Source organism: Tachyglossus aculeatus, chromosome 14 (assembly GCF_015852505.1).
Source record: "Tachyglossus aculeatus isolate mTacAcu1 chromosome 14, mTacAcu1.pri, whole genome shotgun sequence".
Taxonomy (NCBI): Eukaryota; Metazoa; Chordata; class Mammalia; order Monotremata; family Tachyglossidae; genus Tachyglossus; species Tachyglossus aculeatus.
In genome coordinates this window covers 28,953,844-28,974,610 of record NC_052079.1, presented here as the reverse complement: position 1 = coordinate 28,974,610, position 20,767 = coordinate 28,953,844, and the positions used below count along the sequence as shown (strand labels likewise).

Here is a 20,767-nt window from a genome sequence, read left to right as displayed (position 1 = left end):
AAGGAAGCTGAGGCAGTAATCCAGGGTGGATAGGATGAATGATTGTATTAACATGGTAGCAGTTTGGATGAAGAGGAAAGGGTAGATTTCAGTGATGTTATGAAGGTGGGACTGACAGGATTTAGTGATGGGTTGAATATGTGGGTTGAATGACAGAGAGGAGTCAAGGATAACACCAAGGTTATGAGCTTGTGAGACAGGAAGGATGGTGGTGCTGTCTACAGTGATGGGAATATCACAGGGAGGACAGGGTTTGGGTGGGAAGACAGGAGCTATGTTTTGGACATGTTATGTTTGAGGTGATGGGAGGACATCCAAGTAGAGATGTCTTGAAGGCAGGAGGAGATGCAAGACTGGAGAGAGGGAGAGAGATCACGGCTGGAGATGTAGATTTGGGTATCATCCCTAGAGGGGTAACACAGAAGGGAGTGGGAGTAGAGGAAATAAGGGCTTGGTCAGGGAAGGCCTCTTGGAGGAGATAAGCCTTCAATAAGGTTTTGAAGGTGGGGAGAGAGATCGTCTGTCAGATACGAAGAGGGAGGGCATTCCATGCCAAGAGGTGGGATGCAGGCAAGAGGTCAGCGGTGAGATAGATAGATGAGATCAAGGCACAGTAAGCAGATTGGCTTTAGAGGAGTGAAGTGTACAATCCTTATGTGACTTTTGAAAGGTAATATGAAATACATCCTTACCCTCCTTTGGGTTTAACTGTTCTGAATGAGAAGCTAGAATTAAAATTAACATCCCCACTCTGATTTCCACATAACTGCACTGTAGTATATTTTCATTAGTAATGTGATTCTTATTTTGTTTTTCTGGTTTACTGCTCAGAAAAAAAATATATGTTAAATGTCTCCTCAGGAGATAAATATTGGTATTCATTTGTCATTTTTGTCAGAACTCTCAAACATACATTAATGAGGCTTCCTCTTGTTAAATCAGGTTGGTAGACTATGAGTCTATTCATGTGGGACAGGGACTGAATCTGACCTGATTATCTTATATCTACCTCAGCACCTAGCATGGTTTTTGGCACATAGTAAGTACTTAAATACCTCTATTGTTATTATAATTATTATTATAAGTAGTAGAAACTATTAAATCAATCAATCAGGGGCATTTATCGAACATTGACTATGTGCACAGCACTGTTGTTCTAACCGCTTGGGGGAGTGTGATACAAAAGAATTAGCAGACACGTTCCCTGCCCATAATGAGCTTTCAGTCTAGAAGTCTCAGTCACTTCTATGTGAAAGCAAGCTACAGTCTCTAGATGAAAGATGTATCCCATTGGCTTTAAAGCACACAGTCACCTTGCCTCATCCCACCTCACCTAGCTACTCTCCTCCTACCACCCAGCAGGCGCACTTTGCTCCTCTAATTGCTAACCTTTTCACTCTGCCTCCATTTCCTCTATGTCTCTGCCAACCTCTCACCCACATCCTGCCTTAAATGCCCTCCCTCCTCATATCTGACATACAATTACTCTGCCTTCCCTCAAAGCCTTATTGAAAGCACATCTCCTCCAAGAGGCCTTCCCTGACTAAGCCCTCCTTTCCTCTTCTCCCACTCCCTTCTGCATCGCTCCAACTTGCTCCCTTTAGTCATCCCCCCATCCAGCCCCACAGCACTTGTATACATATCTGTGATTCATTTATTGATAATAATAATAATAATGGCATTTATTAAGCGCTTACTATGTGCAAAGCACTGTTCTAAGTGCTGGGGAGGTTACGAGGTGATCAGATTGTCCCACGGGGAGCTCAAAGTCTTCATCCCCATTTTACAGATGAGGTAACTGAGACACAGAGAAGTTAAGTGACTTGCTCAGTCACACGGCTGACAACTGGCAGAGCTGGGATTTGAACCCATGACCTCTGACTCCAAAGCCCATGCTCTTTCCACTGAGCCACGCTGCTGATACTAATGTTTGTCTCCCTATCTAGACTGTAAGCTCTTTTGGGGCAGGGAACGTGTTTGTTTATTCTTAGATTGTACTCTCCCAAACCTTAGTACAGTGCTCTGCACATAGTAAGTGCTCAACAAAGGAGAAGCAGTGTGACTCAGTGGAAAGAGCACAGGCTTGGGAGTCAGAGGTCATGGGTTCTAATCTCGGCTCCCCCACATGTCTGCTGTGTTACCTTGGGCAAGTCACTTCACTTCTCTGACCCTCAGTTACCTCATATGTAAAATGGGGATTAAGACTGTGAGCCCCATGTGGGACAATGTGATCATCTTGTATCCCCCACAGCGCTTAGACAGTGCTTTGCACATAGTAAGTGCTTAATAAATGCCATCATTATTATTATGATGATTGACTGACATCCCACTCATATGTGTATACATATATATATATACCCCATTCACTTGGGTTGTACTAAAACTTGTCATATGAATCAATTAATCATTGGTATTGATTGAGCGCTTACTTTGTGCAAAGCACTATACTAAGTGATTGGGGAAGTACAGTGCAACAAGATTAGCAGACACATTCCCTGCCCACAATGAGCTTACAGTCTAGGATGAAGATCCACTACTTAAAAAAGTCGAGTTCTGAGCCTTTGAAAATATGTCATCTAAGATGTTTAAAGGATGTCTGGAATTTTTTTCTGGACTATTAAGTTTCATTCACTATTGGCTGACAAACAGAGGCAGAGTGGTACTTAAATGATCTGAGCCCTTATTCCTGCAATCGCCCAGTAAAAGACACCCCTGCTGAGATACAAACATCTGAAAGTCAGCAATTTTGCACTGGGCATTTCAAACAACCTCACCACAACATAACTGCTGTTAATAAATAACAGACTTTAAGGGTCACAGTGCCTTTTTAGCAATTTAAAAACAATTTTTTGAAGCAAAACGAGGGGAAAAAGCTAACCACAATGGCTGATGAGCTATTGAGCAGCTCTTGTGGGTACTTGGTTACAGATACTTCCAATATTAATATAGAGGGTCCTTTGCTGGGCTCCACATCAAGACATTTTCCATATTTGCAGCATTTGTTAAGCAAAACCTTCATTTGGTCAACTAACATTGCGACACATTGTTGATGGAGAACCCCAAACATTTCCTAGTTAGGTCCCAAATGACTCTGGACCGACAGGTCCTCCTAGACTGTAAGCTCGTTGTGGGCAGAGAATGTGTCTCTTCATTGTGATATTGTACCCTCCCAAGCGTTTAGCACAGTGCTCTGCACACAGTAAGCACTCAATAAATACGACTGACTGATTTGGTAATTTATGAGAAGACTACCTATATCCAAGAAGGAAGCACTTCCCAGCTAATTCCCACATTCCCTGCCATGTCATCCTACTAATCAATTATGTATACATTGATTTAGGTACTCTATTCTACTTGCATCTATGTTTCTCTCCCAGCTCAATTTATGTCTATCTGACCACCCCCCGATTATTGGATCTTCTAGCCTGTGAGCCCGTTGTTGGGTGGGGATTGTCTCTGCTTGTTGCCCAATTGTACTTTCCAAGCGCTTAGTACAGTACTCTGCACAAAGTAAGCACTCAATAAATACGAGTGAATGAATGGGTGAATGAATGGATCCATAAGGGCAGAAACCACAGGTTTCGTTTTCTTATACTCTGCCATGTGCCTAGAAAAATGCTCTGCACATAATGCTGTGAAGGGAAAAGAAGAAATGAATGGCCCAAGTGAAATTTTGAAGTGTTAGTTCCTATTTATATTTTATGAAACTTTAACTCAGTATTTGAGAAGCACCAAATTGTCTCTCCCTTAGGTACTGCTATGATTGGCTGTCAGCAGAGTGACTGAGTCTGTGAGGGAATATAAAAGAGCAGTTTGGATGTGTTTAAGTGTGCTTGTGTTTATATAATTCTGTACCTCTCATTTTCCCGCTAGGGAAGCAGCGTGGCCTGATGGATAGAACATGGGCCTGAGAGTCATCTTTGTTCTAATCCTGGCTCTGCCACCAGTCTGCTGTGTGACCTTCGGCGAATCACTTCACTTCTCTGGGCCTCAATTGCTTCATCTGTAAAATGAGGATCGAAACTGTCAGCCCCAAGTGGGACAGGAACTGTGTCCAACCTGATTTGCTTGTTTCCACCCAGAGCTTAGTACAGTGCCTAGTACATAGTAAGCACTTAACAAATACCACAGTTATTAGTATTATTTCCGGCTACCTGTGTGTCTCTCTACACATGCCCCTCTCTATGCCTGTTACATCTGTTATTTTCTCTCTCTCTCTGTGTCTTTGTGTGGGTCTTATATTGCTGACTGCATCTGTGGCACCCTTAAGCCTCTGCATATGAGTCTCTTTGTGTCTTTCTTTGCATCCCTCTCCCTCTATGTCTGTGCTCCTGAGCCACTCTGTGCCTCTCAGGTCCCTCTCACTAAAAATAATAATGATGATGGTATTTGTTAAGCGCTTACTATATGTCAAGCACTCTTCATTCATATTTATTGAGTGCTTACAGTGCTCAGGGCACTGTATTAAGCACTTGGGAGAGTACAATACAACAATAAGCAGACACATTCCCTCCCTACAAGAAGCTTACAGTCTCGAGTCTAGTCTATTCTAAGCGCTCAGGTGGATATAAGCTAATCAGGGTGGACACAGTCCCTGTTCCACATAGAGATCACGGTTTCAATACCTATTTTACAGATGAGATAACTGTGGCACAGATAAGTGAAGCGACTTGCCCCACAGCAGAACGTTGGAGGAGCCAGGATTAGAACCCAGGTCCTTCTGACTCCCAGGCCTGTGGTCTACCACTAGGTCTTAACTGTTTCTCCCTAGCTCTCCTTCCCCCATCCATATATTTTTGGCTTTCTTGCCTGCTTGGCACATACCCTGTGTAGATCCCATCCCCAGGGAGAATCCATACACCCTAGAGGCTCCACTCCCTAACCCACTTTAAGCATCTTAATTTAGCGTGAAGAGTGGAAAATCCATAAAAGCAATGGAGCCAAGCAGCATTTTTCACTACTTACAACACATTTACAAGAGAACAAGAGCTAATTCAATAGTGAACTGGGGTGGGAAGATGTTGTCATGGGGCTTTTCTGTGGTGCCTTTCTTGACAGCAGCGGATGGAAGAGAGGGTGACCTGTACAGTGGCATGGAACCGAACATTTCAGTTGTCCAGGGACAGCAGTCTTGTCATGGGTAAGTGGGGTATTTCTTGGACAGAGAAGCGCTACACTGGCTCATAATAATAATAATAATATTCATTCATTCAATCATATTTATTGAGTGCTTACTATGTGCAGAGCACTGTACTAAGTGCTTAGGATAGTACGATATAATAATAAACACACACATTCTCTGCCCACGATGAGTTTGTTAAGTGCTTATTATGTGCCGAGGACTGTTTTAGGTGCTAGGGTAGATACAAGATAATCAGGTCCCATATGGGGCTCTCAGTCTAAGTAGGAGGGAGAACAGGTATTAAATCCCGAGTGTAAAGATGGGGTGCTGTGGCACAGAGAAGGTAAGTGACTTACAGTTCTCACAGCAGGCAAGCAGGGGCCAAGATTAGAACCCAGATCCTTTGACTCCCAGGCTCGTACTTTTTTCCACTAATAATAATAATAATAATAATAATAATAATAATAATAATGGTTTTTGTTAAGCGCTTCCTATGTGCAAAGCACGGTTCTAAGCACTGGGGAGGTTACAATCAATCAATCAATCAATTGTATTTATTGAGCACTTACTGTGTGCAGAACACTGTACTAAGCGCTTGGGAAGTACAGGTTGGCAACATATAGAGACGGTCCCTACCCAACAGTGGGCTCACAGTCTAGAAAGGGGAGACAGAGAACAAAACCAAACATATTAACAAAATAAAATAAATAGAATAGATATGTACAAGTAAAATAAATCAATATATAGAGTAATAAATATGTACAAACATATATACATATATGCAGGTACTCTGGGGAAGGGAGGTAAGGTGGGGGGAATGGAGAGGGGGAGGAGGGGGAGAGGAAGGAGGGGGCTCAGTCTGGGAAGGCCTCCTGGAGGAGGTGAGCTCTCAGTAGGGCCTTGAAGGGAGGAAGAGAGCCAGCCTGGCTGACGTGGGGAGGGAGGGCATTCCAGGCCAGGGGGATGATGTGGGCCAGGGGTTGACTGCGGGACAGGCGAGAACGAGGCACGGTGAGGAGATTAGCAGCAGAGAAGCGGAGGGTGCTGGCTAAGTTGGAGAAGGAGAGAAGGGAGGTGAGGTAGGAGGGGGTGAGGTGATGGAGAGCCTTGAAACCGAGAGTGAGGAGTTTTTGCCTGATGCGTAGGTTGACTGGTAGCCACTGGAGATTTTTGAGGAGGGGAGTAACATGCCCAAAGCATTTCTGCACAAAGATGATCCGGGCAGCAGCGTGAAGTATAAACTGAAGTGGGGAGAGACAGGAGGATGAGAGATCAGAGAGGAGGCTGATACAGTAGTCCAGTTGGGATAGGATGAGAGATTGAACCAGCAAGGTAGTGGTTTGGATGGAGAGGAAAGGGAGGATCTTGGCGATGTAGTGGAGGTGAGACCAGCAGGTTTTGGTGATTGATTGGATGTGGGGGGTGAATGGGAAGGCAGGGTCAAGGATGACACCAAGGTTGCAGCTTGTGAGATGGGAAGGATGGTAGTGCCATCTACAGTGATGGGAAAGTCGGAGAGGGCAGGGTTTGGGAGGGAAGATAAGGAGTTCAGTCTTGGACATACTGGCGGGCAGACATCCAGATGGAGATGTCCTGAAGGCAGGAGGAGATCCGAGCCTGAAGGGAGGGAGAGAGAGCAGGGGCAGAGATGTAGATTTGGGTGTCATCAGCATAGAGATGATAGTTGAAGCCATGGGAGCGAATGAGTTCACCAAGGGAGTGAGTGTAGATAGAGAAAAGAAGGGAACCAAGAACTGACCCTTGAGGAACCCCTACAGTAAGGGGATGAGAGGGGGAGGAGGAGCCCACAAAGGAGACTGAGAATGAAGGGCTGGAGAGATAAGAGGAGAACCAGGAAAGGACAGAGTCTGTGAAGCCAAGGTTGGATAGGATGGTGAGAAGGGGATGGTCTTTGATAAGGCTGGAGAAACAAAGCAGTAGGGAACCCATTAACTGATATGTTTGCTGTTACCCAGCTTTTGATGGGGTGAGTGTTGGGGGGATGGAAGACATGTGGCAGAGCCACGATTAAAACCCAGGTCCTCTAACTCCCAGGCCCATGCTCTTTCCACTAGGCCATGCTACTTCTTCTTCTTTGACCTCAAAACCAACAAAACCAACGATGGAAGTAAACTTATTTTTACTGTTATGCTGGGACACTAATAGTAATAATAATGGTATTTGTTAAGTACTTACTATGAGATAGGCACTGTACTAAATGCTGGGGTAAGATACCATCAAATCAGGTTGGACACAGTCCCTGTCTCACATGAAGCTCACAGTCTTAATCCCCATTTTACAGAGGAGGGAACCAAGGCCCAGAGAAGTGAAGCGACTTGCCCAAGGTCATATAGCTGACCAGTGGCAGAGCCAGGATTAGAACCCAGGTCCTTCTGACACCCAGGCTCATCCTCTATCCAGTAGGCCATGCTGCTTCTCACTTAGATGGACACTGAAGAAAATAGCCATGATGTCGCTTTCATTACACCAGGCACTGACATCATGGCTGGATTAATCCACAGGCTTTATGGGTGATGGGGGCAGCGAAGGGGGGGTCCCTGAGGAACAGAAAATGGGAGATATTGGGCTGTTGGCAAGCATAAAGTGAGTTGGGACAGAGATGGAGGGTGAAGGCTGGGTGAATTTGTGGGCTCTCAAGGGAACATGGCTCCCTTGGACTTGGACCAATGACCTCCTTCTTGCCAAATCCAGTGGCTCCTACTCCATCCTAATCCTCCTTGACCTCTCAGATGCCTTTGACACCTTCTCCTCAACACTATCCAACCTTGGCTTCACTGACTCCGTCCTCTCCTGCAGCGTGGCTTAGTGGAAAGAGCATGGGCTTGGGAGCCAAAGGTCATGGGTACTAATCCTGGCTCTGCCACTTGTCTGATGTGTGACCTTGGGCAAGTCACTTCACTTCTCTGTCCTCAGTTAGCTCATCTGTAAAATGGGGATTAAGACTGTGAGCCCCACATGGGACAACCCGATTACCTTGTATCTACCCTAGCGCTTAGAATAGTGTTTGGCACATAGTAAGCACTTAACAAATACCATTATTATTATTATCATTATTATTATTATTATTATTATTGTTATTATCTCTCTGTCCATTCATTCTCAGTCTCCTTCATGGGCTCGTCCTTCCCTTCTCATCCCCTAACTGTAAGGGTTCCTCAAGGTTCAGTTTTTGGTCCCCTTCTATTCTCCATCTACACTCACTCCCTTTGCTCCCATGGCTTCAACTATCATCTCCATGCAGATGACACCCATATCTATATCTCCTCTGCTGTTCTTACCCCCTCCCTCCAGGTTCGCATCTCCTCCTGCCTTCAGAACATCTGTACTTGGATGTCCTCCCGCCACCTCAAACTCAACATGTCCAAAACAGAGCTCCTTACCTTTCCTCCCAAACTCTGCCCCCATACGCTTTACAGTGCTCTGCACACAGTGAGCATTCAATAAATATGATTGAATAAATAGGATTGAACGAATGCAGGACAAGGACAGTGTCTGACGTAACTAACCTGCACCAACCCCAGGGCTCAGAACAGCTCTTGACACATAGTGCACACTTAACAAGTACCATTGGACAAATGAACAGCTGGTACTGCTGGTGGCCAACTACTAGGTGCTCTGCAGGCTGAGCCCTGTGCCTTGGCCCGGGCACTGTATCGGGACTACCTCCAACCCTTCACACCCTCAACTCTGAGCACCACCCCCTGAATCCAGTTTGGGACAGTCCCATCTCCATGCCCTTATGGATTCTCCAAGCCAAAGCCCCCAATCCCACAACTCCACAACTCCTGGATCAGATGTCCCACCGCTCCCCATCCTGATATTTCCACAGAGGGAGGTTCAGTGCCAACTCCATAAAAGAAAAAACCACCCACTTCCTAATTATTCATTGTGGGACGGCATGCTGGGACTTATTATTTTACCGATATGGTGTATCAGACCAGTCCAGTTTACTTTCACTTCTGCAAGACACGCTACATTTAAGTAAGACCCCTCCTGATTATTTTTAATGTGAAGTTAATAGAGAATAAAAGAAATTTACTCAGAACCATGAGGCATTTCTTCCAGAGTAAATCCTGTTTCAAAAGCAGTATGAGGATGAATGATGCAGGGAACATGTCTACCAACTCTCTTATATAGTACTCTCCCAAGTGCTTAATACAGTGCTCTGAACACAGAAAACACTCAATACATACCATTAATAATAATGGTGATAAAAATAAAGACTTTAGACTCTAATTCTATATTTAATAATAATAATGATGATGATGGCATTTATTAAGCGCTTCCTATGTGCAAAGCACTGTTCTAAGTGTGGGGAGTTTACAAGGTGATCAGGTTGTCCCACGGGGGGTTTACAGTCTTAATCCCCATTTTACAGATGAGGGAACTGAGGCACAGAGAAGTTAAGTGATTTGCCCAAAGTCACACAGCTGACAATTGGCAGAGCCAGGATTTGAACCCATGACCTCTGACTCCAAAACCCATGCTCTTTCCACTGAGCCATGCTGCTTATCTAAGGGCAGTTGATGGTACAACTGAAAATGATTTCTCCTCCTTTATATTTTTCTTTTTTCTGAGGATCTTTGGGTTAAACAAAATTAGCTTTTGAGGATTTCAGTCCCTCTTGCTGCTCATTTTCCTGTTCTGAAGTTATTAATTACTTCCTTAGCCATCGTTTGTCATATTAGAAGTCATTTCTAATGGGAACAAATGAGCCCTTGAGAAACATTTTGAATACTACTATTTTTAGTCAGAAACAACAGTAACAGAGAATGCAGACAGCTTGTAAGTGCAATTGTTTCTAAATACTGTGGAATGTTTTTCGTTCGGGTGTTGGCAACTCCTAAATATAATCCTCCTTAAAAAAACATCCCAGGGTACCATTTTCGTCTAAGGAATTTGGTCCTCCTTTATTTAATAAAAAGATTAAAATGGGCTTCTTTCACTAGCAAATGGTTCTGTTTTAGACATACTGTCCTATGTGACAATTTAGTACCGTTCCATTTGATTACAATACTTGCAGTGATTTGCTTTGGAAAAAAACCATTGGTTTTTCTATTAATATTAAGCATTCTACCTTTTTTATATTGGTTGAGTACAAATTAAGTCAGCACTAACTATTGAAAGAGGGGGTGATTGCTTTTCTAATGCTGTTCACTCCCAATGCAAAATCCTAAAGGAAGCTTGGATGGCCATCTGGATCACTGGCTGAATTGAGCTTGGCCTAGTGGACAGATCATGGGCCTGGGCCTCAGAAAGACCTGGGTTTTTAGCCCAGCTCAGTCCCTTGTCCGCTGTGTGAACTTGGGCAAGTCACTCTACTTCTCCACGGCGCAATTCCCTCAGCTGTAAAATTGGGATTAATATTGTGAATCCAATGTGGAACATGGACTGTGTCCAACCTGATTAGCTTGTGTCTAATAGGGAAGCAGCCTGGCATAGTGGATAGAGAGCAGGGGCCTGGGATTCAGAAGGTCATGTGTTCTAATCCTGACTCCTCCACTTTGCTGTGTGGCTTTGGGCAAGTCACTTCACTTTGGAGTGCCTCAGTTACCTCATCTGTAAAATGGGGATTAAGACTGTGAGCCCTATGCGGGACAGGGACTGTGTCCAACACAGTTTGCTTGTATCCACCTTAGCATTTAGTACAGTGCCAGGCACATAATAAGTGCTTAACAAACACTGTAAAAAAAAAATGAAAGGCCCATAGGCAGTAACCTATCCTGTATCATTGCACATTAATTCAGATGCAGATCAATCAATCATATTTATTGAATGCTTACTGTGTGCCAAGTGGGAGAAGAGGAAATGAGGACTTAGGGAAGGCCTCTTGGAAGAGACGTGCCTTCAATAAGGCTTTGAAGGAGGGAAGTGTAATTGTCTGTCAGACAAGAAGAAGGAGGGCGATCCAGGTCAGAGGCTAAGTCACTCTGATATCTAAGTCAGCCTGGTATCTAGATTTCTGCCAGCAGCGCTCTGAGGCTCATGAACAGGAATGAAGAAAGACTGTGGAGGTGGATCCAGGGCTGTGGGTTAGTGGTACGAGATCGACAGAGTGCTCCTCTGATATTCTAAGGACTGGTGCTAGGCCCAAGACAGAGGGTAATAGAACAAGGCACCTGAGCTACTTTTGGACTAACTGGCCATCAAAGACCCAGCCCAAGGGACAGAATAATGATAACAATAATAATAATAACAACATTAGTGGTATCAAATAAAAACTCCTATCACTTCAAAGCTCTCCATCACCTTGCCCCTTCTTAGCTCACCTCCCTTCTCTCCTTCTACATCCCAGCCTGAACACTCCACTCCTCTGGTGCCAACCTTCTCACTGTGCCTCGTTCTTGTCTGTTTTGCTGTCAACCCCTGGCCCATGTCCTACCTCTGGCCTGGAATGCCCTGCCTCCTCATTTTGCCAATCAGTCTTCCCCCCTTCAAAACCCTACTGAAGGCTCATCTCCTCCAGGAGGCCTTCCCAGACTAAGCCCCCCTTTTCCTCAACTCCCTTTCCCCTCCACACCGCCTCAACTCACTCCCTTTGCTCTACTCACCTCTCTTCATTCCACAGCACTTATGTATATATGTATATATCCAAAATTCTGTTTGTTTATTTTGATGCCTGTGTACTTGCTTTGATGTGCATATATTTATAATTCTATTGATTTATATTGATGCCTGTTAACTTGTTTTGATATCTGTCTCCCTCCTTCTAGACTGTAAGCCTGGTGAGGGCAGGGATTGTCTCTCTTTATTACTGAACTGTACTTTCCAAGCACTTAGTACAGTGTTCTGCACACAGTAAGCACTCAATAAATATGATTGAATGAATGAAAGAATGAATGGTATTTCTGAAGCTCTTACTAAGTGTTAAGCCCTGTTCTAAGCGCTGGGGTAGATACAAGTCTATTAGGTCAGGCACAATCCCTGTCCCATATGGGTCTTACAGTCTAAGTAGGAGGGAGAACAGAGATTGACTCCCCATTTTACAGATTAGGAAACTGAGGCAAAAAGAAGTTAAGTGACTTGCCCAGTCACACAGCAGGCAAGTGGCAGAGCCGGGATTAGAACCCAGGTCCTCTGACTCCCAAGGTCTGTGCTCTTTCCACCAGGCAACACTGCTCCTCAAGACACAGGGCAGGTGAATGGGGGTGGGAAGAGACAGGACATAAGGACATAGGAGGAGGCAGCTCAGTGGGGGGAGGATGACTGGAGTTGGGGTGCAGGGAAGGCACTGGGGAGGAGGAAATGGAAGAAGTAGGGCTCAGGCTGGCCAGAGGACAGAGTATCCACAGGGAGAGTCCTGTATGGGGTGCAGCGTTTGCCTGGAAGAACAGGGACATGGAAACAGGGTGCCCAGGACAGGAGGAGTGCTTAGTACAGACTAGTAAAGATTTTTTTTAACCCCAGTCTGCCATTTCTCCTCAGACCAGCAAGGGGATGAGTCCTGAGACTGGGCCCACCCCCTAATCATTCCACGGTATTTACTGAGCACTTCCCATATGCGGAGCACTGTACTAAGCGCTTGGGAGAGTACAAAATCACAAGCAACAGACACATTCCCTGCTCACGACAAGCTTACAGTCCAGAGGGGGAGATGGACATTAATACAAATAAAGAAATTAGAGATAAGTACATAAGATCTGTGGGGCTGGGAGGGGGGAAGGCACACGCTGATTTAGGGGGTGATATCCAAATTGTTCCACTGTCCTTTGCTCCACCTACTGGACAGAACGAGGGACAGAGGGGGTGCTGTAGTGGACCAGGACCCACAGGACAGAAGCCTGGACCACCCCAGGCAAATCCCCTGCAGATCCTCTAGACTGGAAGCTCACTGTGGGCAGGGAATGTGTCTGCTATATTGTTATACTGTCCTCTCCCAAGCGCTCAGTACAGTTCTCTGCACACAGTAAGGACTTGATAAATATGATTGACTGACTGCCAGATGTTACTGTCGCTGGTGGGGCATCACCTCCTTGGCTGGCATGGGCAAGAGTGGAACAGATTGGATTGGGTGCTGCGTTTGTTTATGTGCTTTATGGTACTTGATGAGCATTTACTAAGGGTCAAACCGTGTTCTAAACACTGGGGTAAGTACAAGTTAATTAGGTCAGACACAGTCCCTGTCCCACATGGAGGCTCACACTCTGAAGAAGGAGGGAGGACGGGTATTGAATCTTCATTTTACAGCTGAGGAAACTGAAAGAGCACGGGCTTTGGAGTCAGAGGTCATGGGTTCAAATCCTGGCTCCGCCAATTGTCGGCTGTGTGACTTTGGGCAAGTCACTTAGTTTCTCTGTGCCTCAGTTACCTCATCTGTAAAATGGGGATCATCATCATCATCAATCATATTTATTGAGCGCTTACTATGTGCAGAGCACTGTACTAAGCGCTTGGGAAGTACAAATTGGCAACATATAGAGACAGTCCCTACCCAACAGTGGGCTCACAGTCTAAAAGGGGGAGACAGAGAACGAAACCAAATGAAGACTGTGAGCCCCCCGTGGGACAACCTGATCACCTTGTAACCTCCCCAGTGCTTAGAATAGTGCTTTGCACATAGTAAGTGCTTAATAAATGCCATTATAAAAAAAAGCACAGAGAATAATAATAATAATAATCATGGCATTTGTTAAGCGCCTGCTATGTGCCAGGCACTGTGGTGGATACAAGTAAATCGGTCTGGACACAGACCCTGTCCCACATGGGGCTCACAATCTCAATCCCCATTTTACAGATAAGGTAATTGAGGCATAGAGAAGTGACTAGCCCAAGGTCACACAGCAAGCAATTGGCAGAGCCAGGATTAGAACCCAGACCCTCTGTCTCCCAGGCCTGTCCTCTTTCCATTAGGCCACACTGCTTCAGGGAAGCAGGGTATGGAGTTGCAAAGAGTAGGGCAGATCTTGTCCCCAAGGTCAGTGAGGAATGACTAATGTTTTTATGGTATTTGTTAAGTGCTTACTATGTTCCAGGCTCTGTACTAAGTGCTGGGGTAGAGACAAGCTAATCAGGTTGGACACAGTTCCTGTCCACATGGACTCACAGTTTTCATTCCCATTTTACAGATGAGGGAACTGAGGCACAGAGAAGTGAAGTGACTTGCCCTAGGTCTCACAGCAGGCACATAGCAGAACTGGAACGAGAACCCAGGCCCTTCTGACTCCCAGGCCTGTGCTCTAGCCATCAGGCCATGCTGCTTCCCGTGTGGGAAAATGGGAAGAACAGAATTATATAAACACAAGCCCACTTAAACTCATCCAGGGACACCAGCAGGACAAAGGAAGGGGAAAAATCTTAGGCCTGGTTAAGGTGAAGAGGAACAGGTCTTTGAAACCCCAGCTCTAACCCTTCATTGGAAGGTTTTGGGGCCAGAATTCCCTTCCTAAAGTGACCAGGTTGTCTGGAGATAAAAATGGAATCACAAGTAGGGGCCACTGGATCAAGTAAGTTGGTAGCAAGGAAGAAAAAAAGGCAGGAAAAGGGAGGCAGAGAAAGAGGCATGGTCAGATACAAACTCTCTCACTGAGGAAAGTATCTCAGCCCAAACCACACAAGCACAAATACACACTAATACACACAGCTCTAGTGGGAAAGACTGTCCTTTTGCAGGGCTTTGTTAGAGCTTCAAACCTTTCGGATGTAAGCTCACTGTGGGCAGGGAACATATCTTCCAAATTTTTTGTAGTGTATTCTCCCAAGTTCTTGGAACAAGCGCTTAGTACAGTGCTCTGTACATAGTAAGCGCTCAATAAATACGATTGATGATGATGATGCTCTGGACCCAGTAATGGTCAATAAATACCATTGATTGATTCAATCGGGGTGGGGCCAGAGAAGTGATATTGTTGTATTGTACTCTCCCAAGTGCTTAGTAGAGTGCTCTGCACACAGTAAGCACTCAATAAATATGATTAATTGATTGATAGGAGAGAGAAGGATAGGCAAGGGAGGAGAGAGATGGCTAGTGAAAGAGAATGAGCTGGACAGGCAGGGAGAGTGGAGAAGGGAAAGGATGAAGGAGAAGAGAGAGAGGAGATAAGAGGGATGCCATCCCTCTTTCCCACCATCTCCCTCAACCCACACACCCCACCCCTTGGCAATCCGCCCCCCCAAGACACACACACACACACACACACACACACACACACACACACACACACACTAACACTACTCACCAGGGACGTCTTGTCTTGGGACGAAACAGGAGGGCCAGGCAACCAGCCTGCCCTTCCTTCCAGGTCATTTCTCTTCCTCTGGCTTGCAATCTTGGCTTTGCAACAGCTCTGCTCTTAGAGGTGCTGCTCTCTGAGGTTTGTGGCTCTGGGGAATTACTCCAAGCTGGAATCTTCTGAAAAGACAACCAGTGGCAGCAGAGGTAACAACAGATCCAAGGGCTGGGCGGACACCAGGCCCGGAGGCTCTGAGGGTAAGGAAAGGGCCTGGGTTCTAATCCCAGCTCCTCCACTTGTCTGCTGGGACCTTGGACAAGTTGTTTCACGTCTCTGGGCCTCAGTTACCTCATCTGTAAAATGGAGATTAAGACTGTGAGCCCCATGTGGGATGGGGACTTTGTCCATCCTTGTGTCTACCCTTGCACTTAGTACACTGCCTGGCACATAGTAAGCACTTAATAAATAAGAGAGAGAGAGAGAGAGAGAGAGAGAGAGAGAGAGAGAGAGAGAGAGAGAGAGAGAGAGACAGCTCCATCTTACCCAGCTGTTCACTGTCAGGCCCATTTGAGTTGTGGCAGTGTAAGCTTGAGGAAACCAATGGTTGTCCCTGCCCTCTTAGCTTCCTCATGGCTGGCTTCAACTTCCAAGGTCATTTAGGCCTTAACCTTATGCAACTCCCTGGAAGTTCATGGAACCACCAAGAACTTGGCAGCAGAGGATTATTATTATTATTTATTTTTATTGTGGTGTTTGTAAAGCAGTATGTGAGAAGCAGCATGGCCTAGTGGAAAGAGCACACGCCTCGGAATCAGAGGACCTGGGTTCTAATCCCAGTTCCACCACTGCTCCACTATGTGACCTAATAATAATGATGGCATTTATTAAGCGCTACTATGCGCAAAGCACTGGGGAGGTTACAAGGTGATCAGGTTGTCCCATGGGGGGCTCACAGTCTTAATCCCCATTTTACAGATGAGGTAACTGAGGCACAGAGAAGTTAAGTGACTTGCCCAAAGTCACACAGCTGACAACTGGTGGAGCTGGGATTTGAACCCCTGACCTCTGACTCCGAAGCCCGTGCTTTTCCCACTGAGCCACGCTGCTTCTCCACCTAACTTGTCTGTGCTTCAGTTTCCTCGACTGTAAAGAGGGGATTAAATCCTTCTCCCTCCTACTTGGACCATGAGCCCCATGTGGGAGAGGGACTGTGTCCAACCTGGTTATCTTGTATCCACCCCAGCACTTGGAACAGTGCTTGACACACAGTAAGTGCTTAACCAGTACCAAGTACAAGTACTGTTCTTAACTCTGGGGTAGACAGAAGTTCACTGGGTTGGACATAGTGACTGTCCGACATGAGGCTCACAGTCTAAGTAGGAGGAAGACTGGATATTGAGTCCCCATTTTGCAGTTGAATAAACTGAGGAACAGAGAAGTTAAGTGACTTGCCTAAGGTCTCACAGAAAGCAAATAGCAGAGCCAGGAGTAGAATCCAGGTTCTCTGACTCCCAGGCCTGTGCTCTTTCCACTAAGACACGTTCCTCATTTCATCCCTTGTTACTACCACCACCACCGGTGACTGGGTACGGATTTAGCTAGAGAAGCAGAGTGTCCCTAATGAATAAAGTACTGGCCTGGGAGTCAGAATGACCCGGGTTCTAATACCGGCTCCATGAGACCTTGGGCAAGTCATGTAACTTCTCTATGCTTCAGTTACCTCATATGCAAAATGGGCATTGAGACTGTGAGCCCTGTGTGGGACAGGGTCTGTGTCCAACCCTGATAATCTTGTCTCTCCCCCAGTGATGATGATGATGATGATGGTATATGTTAAGTGCTTACTATGTGCCAAGTACTGTTCTAAGCGCTGGGGTAGATACAAGGCCATCAGGTTGTCCCACGTGGGGTTTACAATCTTAATCCCCATTTTACAGATGAGGGAACTGAGGCACAGAAAAGTAAAGTGACTTGCCCAAAGTCACACAGCTGATAGGTGGCGGAGCCAGCATTAGAACCCACAACCTCTGACTCCCAAGCCCACGCTCTTGTCACTAAGCCACGCTGCTTAGAACAGTGCTAGGCACATAGTAAGTGTTTAATAAATACCATTATTATTATTATTATTATCTACCCCAGTGCTTTACAGTACCTGGCACAGAGTAAGCATTTAACAAATACCATTAAAAAAAAATGAGCTGTAAGAACACCACCTCCCAGCCAAAGAGGGACCTCCAGTCATAATTAATTCAGGTGGCGAACAGGCCTAACATGAGATGTCTGGTCACTTACAGCCACAAGCTACCCAGAGCTGCTGCTGGGGAGACCACGGAGGCTCCATCTGTGGTGCGGCTGGACATAGGAATCCCGGTGAGCTGGCCCCAAGCTGCTGAAATTTTCCTGCTGCTGCTGCTGCTTTTCCTTTGCTTCCCAGAGGTCTTGCCACTACTTCCACCACAAATCACCCAATCCACAGGATTTATTGAGTGCTTGCTGTATACAGAGCGCTGGACTATGTGGGAGAGCACAGAGGTTAGTAAATACACACACCCCTAAGTGGAACTTTTTTTTGTCATTCTCACTAATCCCTCTAGACCATAAGCTCCTTCTAGGCAGAGAAGGTGTTACAGTGTGCTTTCCCCCAAGTGTTTAGTACAGTGCTCTGCACACCATAAGTGCCCGTAGATACAACTGATCTTCTCTAAACCCTACTGTCACTTTGGCACATCCGCATCACCTGTGCACTGGGGCTACTCATTCCCTAAGCACTTGGTCACCCTCTCTGTGTAGCACTTATGAACTTATTTATGAACATATAAACACTTATGATCTTATCAGGAAGATCTCACCCACCTCTAGTTCACCCATGCCTGTTTTAACTCTGTCCGAAAGAAACATTACTTCTCCATCCTCATTGACACCCATGCCCACTGCCTTCGCCAATTGTTTCAGACATTTAACTCTTCGCTCGTATCCTCCTGTCCCCCCACCTCCCCCACCTCTTGCCCCTAATGACCTGGCCGCCTACTTTATTGAGAAAACTGAAACCATCAGGAGAGACGTCCCTAAAATCTCCCCTGCTCCTCTCCCCCTTCTTCAAGTCTCCCATCTTTCCCAAGAAATACCTCAAGAGGAGATCTCTTCCCTTCTCTCAAAATCCACCCCTTTCACCTGCTCCTTCTACTTCATCCCTTCACGCCTTATCAAAGTGTTCGCCCCTTCCCTTCTTCTGTTCCTGACCGCCATCTTCAACTGTTCGCTCTCCCCTGGCTTCTTCACCACTGCTTTCAAACATGCCCATGTCTCCCCTAGCCTAAAAAAACCTTCCCTTGACCCCACAGTTCCCTCCAGTCATCGCCCCATCTCCCTCCTACCATTCCTCTCCAAACGCCTTATATCATATTGACACCTGTCTACTTGTTTTGTTTTGTTGTCTGTCTTCCCCTTCTAGACTGTGAGCTGGGTAGAGACCGTCTCTATATGTTGCCGATTTGTACTTCCCAAGCGCTTAGTACAGTGCTCTGCACACAGTAAGCACTTAATAAATATGATTGAATGAATGAATGAATGAATGGTGTGGTCTATACCCACTGTCGCCAGTTCCTCTCCTCCAATTCTCTCCTTGACTCCCTCCGATCTAGATTCTGCCCCCTTCGCTCCACAGAAACTTCCCTCTCAACGGTCACCAGTGTTCTCCTGGACAAATCTAGTGGCTTCTACTCTATCCTAATCCTCCTCGACCTCTCAGCTGCCTTCGACACTGTCGACCATCCCTGTCTCCTGGACACATTATCTGACCTCGGCTTCACTGACACTGTCCTCTCCTGGGTCTTCTTCTATCTCTCTGGCCGCTGATCCTCAGTCTCTTTGGTGGGCTCCTCCTCTGCCTCCCACACCCAAACTGCGGGAGTCTCTCACGGTTCAGTTCTGGGTCCCCTTCTATGCTCCATCTACCCCTATTCCCTTGGAGAACTCATTCGCTCCCATGGCTTCAACTAACATCTCCAGGCGGATAATCCCCAAATCCACATCTCCAGCCCTGTATCACTCTCACTCTCTCTGCAGTCTCGCATTTCCTCCTGCCTTGGAGACATCACTACCCGGATGCCCCGCTGACACCTCAAACCTGTCCAAAACAGATCTCCTTATCTGTCCACCCAAACCCTGTCCTCCCCGTGACTTTTCTGTCACTGTAGACCACACCACCATCCTCCCAGTCTCACAAGCCCGTAACTTTGGCGTTATCCCCGACATCTTTCTCAACAATTGTAATAATAGTAATAGTAATTATGGTATTCATTAAGCGCTTACTATGTGCCAAGCACTGTGCTAAGCGCTAGCGTAGATACAAGGTAATCAGGGTGTCCCATGTGGGGCTCACGGTCTTAATCCCTATTTTACAGATGAGGTAACTGAGGCACAGAGAAGTTAAGTGGCTTGCCCAAGGTCACCCAGCAGACAACTGGCAGAGTCAGGATTAGAACCCACGTCCTCTGACTCCCAAATCTGGGCCCTTGCCACTAACTCTAATCTGCTCCTCAATCACCCACACATTCAATCTGTCGCCAAATCCTGGGAAGCAGCATGGCCTAGTGGACAGAGTATGGGCCTGGGAGTCAGAAGGACCGGAGTTCTGTTCCCGGATCTGCCAAGGGTCTGCTGTGTGACCTTGGGCAAGCCACTTATGTTATTTGGGCCTCAATTACCTCATCTGAAATCATAATCATAATAATCGTGGTATTTGTAAAGTGCTTACTCTGTTCCAGGCACTGTACTAAGCGCTGGGGGTTAAGACTGCTGCACGTGGGACAGGGTCCAACCCAACTTGCTTGTTTCCACCCCAGCACTTTGTACAGTGCCTATCACACGGTAAGTGCTTTAACAAATACCACAGTTATTATCCTGTCTGTTCAACCTTCACAAGATGGCTAAAATCCACCCTTTGCTCTCCCTCCAAACTTGTACCACATTAATCCAAGCATTTACCCCACCTCCCCCACCCCCAACTACTGTGTCAGCCTCCTTGGTGACCTCCCGGCCTCCTGTCTCTACCCACTCCAGTCCATTCTTCACTCCTCAAGAACCTCCAGTGGTTGCCCATCCACCTCCGCATCAAGCGAAAACTTCTTGCCATTGGCTTTAAAGCTCTTAACCACCTTGCTCCCTCCTACCTCACCTCACAGCTTTTCTAGCCCGCACACTTTGTTCCTCTAGTGCTAACCTTCTCACTGTACCTTCATCTTGTCTATCTCACCTCTGGCCTGGAATGCCCTCACTCCTCATATCAGACAGATAATTGCTCTCCCCCACTTCAAAGCCTTATTGAAGGCACATCTCCTCCAGGAAGCCTGCCCTGACTAAGCCCTCCCCTCTTATTCTCCCCGCCTCCTTTCTATGCCCCTCATACTTGCTCTTTCATTCATCCTCCCTCCCTTCCCCATAGCACATATGTATA

The 20,767-nt window shown here is 46.2% G+C and overlaps 1 long non-coding RNA gene across 1 annotated transcript in view; it reads right to left on the bottom strand.

Moving 5' to 3' along the window:
• The window catches only part of LOC119937283, a 40,333-nt gene extending 22,538 nt beyond the window's left edge, over positions 1 to 17,795 (bottom strand). The window contains exons 1-2 of the long non-coding RNA XR_005453966.1: positions 17,605 to 17,795; positions 15,319 to 15,491 (exon numbers count right to left, since the gene is read on the bottom strand). This is a non-coding gene — a long non-coding RNA (uncharacterized LOC119937283). The remainder of the gene's footprint in view (positions 1 to 15,318; positions 15,492 to 17,604) is intronic.
• Positions 17,796 to 20,767: the final 2,972 nt, after the last annotated feature.